Below are 4042 nucleotides of genomic sequence, written 5' to 3'. Positions count from 1 at the left end.
TTCGAAAACTCTATAACCATTCTATATCCGCCTGACTGAGATTTACAAGATGACCATAGCTTGCTTCATACCAACAATCTCCGTGGGATCGACCCTTACTCGCGTAAGGTTTATTACTTGGACGACCCAGTGCACTTGCTGGTTAGTTGTGCGAAGTTGTGATAAAAAGTTGAGATTACAATTGAGCGTACCATGTTGATGGCACCATTGATGATCACAATTTCTTGCACCACTTGCTGAGTCAATATTTTGTTCAAAGCCAATATAGCATTCAGAGTATCAATCTCAAGAACTCCTTTCTTCTGATTTGTTCCATTATTCACAAGATTCCTTTCAGAAGTGTACATGAATTGGTTATTTGCAACCATTTCAATGAGTTCCTGAGCTTCTGCAGGTGTCTTCTTTAGATGAAGAGATCCTCCAGCAGAGCTGTCCAATGACATCTTGGACAGTTCAGACAGACCATCATAGAAGATACCTATGATGCTCCATTCTGAAAGCATGTCAGAAGGACACCTTCTGATCAATTGCTTGTATCTTTCCCAAGCTTCATAGAAGGATTCACCTTCCTTCTGTTTGAAGGTCTGGACTTCCACTCTAAGCTTACTCAATTTTTGAGGTGGAAAGAATTTTGCCAAGAAGGCATTGACTCAAGAGTTCAGGCTTTTCTTCGGTTGTGAATCCAACCATATTCTAGCTCTATCTCTTACAACAAAGGGAAAAAGCATAAGCCTGTAGACCTCATGATCAACCCCATTGGTCTTGACAGTGTCATAGATTTGCAAGACTTCAGCTAAGAACTGATGAGGATCTTCTAATGGAAGTCCATGAAACTTGCAATTCTGTTGCATTAGAGAAACTAATTGAGGCTTAAGCTCAAAATTGTTTGCTTCAATGGTAGGGATAGAGATGCTTCTCCCATAGAAGTTAGGAGTAGGTGCAGTAAAGTCACCAAGCACCTTCCTTGCATTGTTGGCATTGTTGTTATTTTTGGCTGCCATGGCTTCTTCTTGTTTAAAAATTTATGTTAGGTCCTCTCCAGAGAGTTGTTGCTTTAGCTTCTCTTAGCTTTCTCTTCAAGGTGCTTTCAGGTTCAGGATCAGCTTCAACAAGAATGCCTTTGTCCTTGCTCCTGCTCATATGAAAGAGAGAAGAAGAAAGTATGGAATCCTTTATGTCACAGTATAGAGATTCCTTGAGATGTCAGAGGAAAAGAAGAATAGAAGGAGGAGGTAGAGAGGATAGAATTCAAACTTATCAAGAGGGATAGAGTTCGAATTGCGTATTGAGGAGGAATGTTAGTCCCTTAAATAGAAAGATGTGAGAAGGAGGGGAAGAATTTTGAGAAGATATGATTGATAAAATATGGTTTTAAAAAGATATGATTGACAAACAATTAAAAAGATTTGATTTTAAAATCAATGCCTTGGCTAACAAGAAATTTGAAAGATATGATTCTAACATTCAATTATTGAACCTTTCTTAACAAGGAAGAAATTTTTGAATCACGTCTCTAATTGTTAGCAAGGATTTTTGAAGATAGTAAAAAAAATAAAAAAAATGGAAAGAAATTGATTTTGAAAAAGTATGAAAATTTGAAAAAGATTTGAATTAAAAACAAAATCTTCCCTCTTGTGCCATCCTGGCGTTAAACGCCCAGAATGGTATCCATTATGGCGTTTAACGCCCAAAATTCTACCCTTTTGGGCGTTTAACGCCCGGCCAGGTACCCTGGCTGGCGTTTAAACGCCAGTTTTCCTTCTTCACTGGGCGTTTTGAACGCCCAGATTTTTCTGTGTAATTCCTCTGCTGCATGTTCTGAATCTTCAATTCTCTGTATTATTGACTTGAAAAGACATAGTTTTAAAAATTTTTTGAATTTTTAATGATGAGAAACAACAAAATAAAACTAATCATGGAAAACTAAGATCAAATAAACAGTGCATGCAAGACACCAAACTTAGAAATTTTCATATCAAAAATACTAACAAATTGAGAATGCATATGAGAAACCACTAAACACACAAAACAAGAGAATTTAAAGATCAGTGCAAGGAAATCATCAAGAATAACTTGAAGATCAATGAAGAATATAATGCATGTAATTTTCGAAAATTAGAAGAATAAAGACATGCAATTGACACCAAACTTAAAATTAGATACTAGACTCAAACAAGAAACATAAAATATTTTTGATTTTATGATTTTATAAATTTTTTTTGTAATTTTTCGAAAATTATTTGGAAAAGAAAATAAAGATTTCAAAATTCTTAATGAGAATTCCAGGAATCAAGCAATGTTAGTCTAAAACTCCGGTCCAGGAATTAGACATGGCTTACTAGCCAGCCAAGCCTTCAATGAAAGCTTCGGTCCAAAACACTAGACATGGCCAATGGCCAGCCAAGCTTTAGCAGATCATTACTTTCAACAGCAAAATTGATAGAAATCAACAAGCTCTTGTGATGACAAGTTGAAACCTCGGTCCAAAAGATTAGACATGGCTTTACAGCTAGCTAGACTTCAACAAATCATCATGAAACTCTAGAATTCATCCTTAAAGAGTTTGAAGAACAAAATAAATTTTTTTTTGTATATTTTTCGAAAATAAAAACTAAAAAGCTTAAACAAAAAATAAAATTACCTAATCTGAGCAACAAGATGAACCGTTAGTTGTCCAAACTTGAACAATCCCCGGCAACGGTGCCATAAACTTGGTGCACGAAATTGTGATCATCAATGGCGCCAACAGCTTGGTACGCACAATTGTAATCTCAACTCTTTGTCACAACTCCGCACAACTAACCAGCAAGTGCACTGGGTCGTCCAAGTAATAAACATTACATGAGTAAGGGTCGATCCCACGGAGATTGTCGGCTTGAAGCATGCTATGGTCATCTTGTAGGTCTTAGTCAGGCAGATTCAAATGGTTATGGAGTTTAAGATAATTAAAATATGAATAAAACATAAAATAAGATAGAGATACTTATGTAATTCATTGGTGAGAATTTCAGATAAGCGTATGAAGATGCTTTATTCCTCCTGAACTTCTGCTTTCCTATTGTCTTCATCCAATCATTCATACTCCCTTCCATGGCAAGCTTATGTTGGGTTTCACCATTGTCAATGGCTACCTCCCGTCCTCTCAGTAAAAATGGTCCAAATGCGCTGTCACCGCATGGCTAATCATCTGTCGGTTCTCGATCATGTTGGAATAGGATCCATTGATCCTTTTGCGTCTGTCACTATGCCCAACACTCACGAGTTTGAAGCTCGTCACAGTCATCCCTTCCCAGATCCTACTCGGAATACCACAGACAAGGTTTAGACTTTCCAGATCTCAGGAATGCTGCCAATTGATTCTCGCATATACCACGAAGACTCTGATCTCATGGAATGGAAGGCTCAGTTGTCAGGCGAGGCAACCATGCATCATGAACCAGGAGGCTAAAAGATACACACTCAATCGAAGGTAGAACGGAGGTGGTTGTCAGGCACGCGTTCATAGGTGAGAATGATGATGAGTGTCACGGATCATCACATTCATCAGGTTGAAGTGTGAGTGAATATCTTGGAATAAGAATAAGCTTGAATTGAATAGAAAAAAAATAGTACTTTGCATTAATTCATGAAGAACAGCAGAGCTCCACACCTTAATCTATGGTGTGTAGAAACTCCACCGTTGAAAATACAAAACTGATAATGGAGGTCCAGGAATGGCCGAATGGCCAGCCTCCCCAAAGAGGGTTCAATCATCAAAACATGATTAAAAGATGATTAAAGGATGAAAATACAATAGCAAAAGGTCATATTTATAGAAAACTAGTAGCCTAGGGTTACAGAATCAAGTAATTAATGCAGAAATCTTCTTCCGGGCCCACTTGGTGTGTGCTTGGGCTGAGCATTGATACTTTCACATGTAGAGACTTTTCTTGGAGTTAAACGCCAGCTTTTGTGCCAGTTTGGGCGTTTAACTCCAGCTTTTATGCCAGTTCTGGCGTTTTGATACCAGAATTTTTATGCTGACTTGGAATGCCGGTTTGGG

At 37.8% G+C, this 4042-nt stretch overlaps 1 non-coding gene across 1 annotated transcript; it reads left to right on the top strand.

Annotated features, from left to right (window-relative positions):
• Window positions 1-497: 497 nt before the first annotated feature.
• On the top strand, window positions 498-605 carry LOC148571281 (small nucleolar RNA R71). The gene has a single exon (XR_015907946.1). It is a non-coding gene; the product is annotated as a small nucleolar RNA R71 (small nucleolar RNA).
• Window positions 606-4042: the final 3437 nt, after the last annotated feature.

Source organism: Arachis ipaensis, chromosome B3 (assembly GCF_059453495.1).
Source record: "Arachis ipaensis isolate K30076 ecotype BB chromosome B3, ASM5945349v1, whole genome shotgun sequence".
In the NCBI taxonomy this organism is placed as follows: Eukaryota; Viridiplantae; Streptophyta; class Magnoliopsida; order Fabales; family Fabaceae; genus Arachis; species Arachis ipaensis.
Note: the sequence above shows the minus strand (reverse complement) of the source record. Positions and strands in the feature narration are given on the sequence as shown.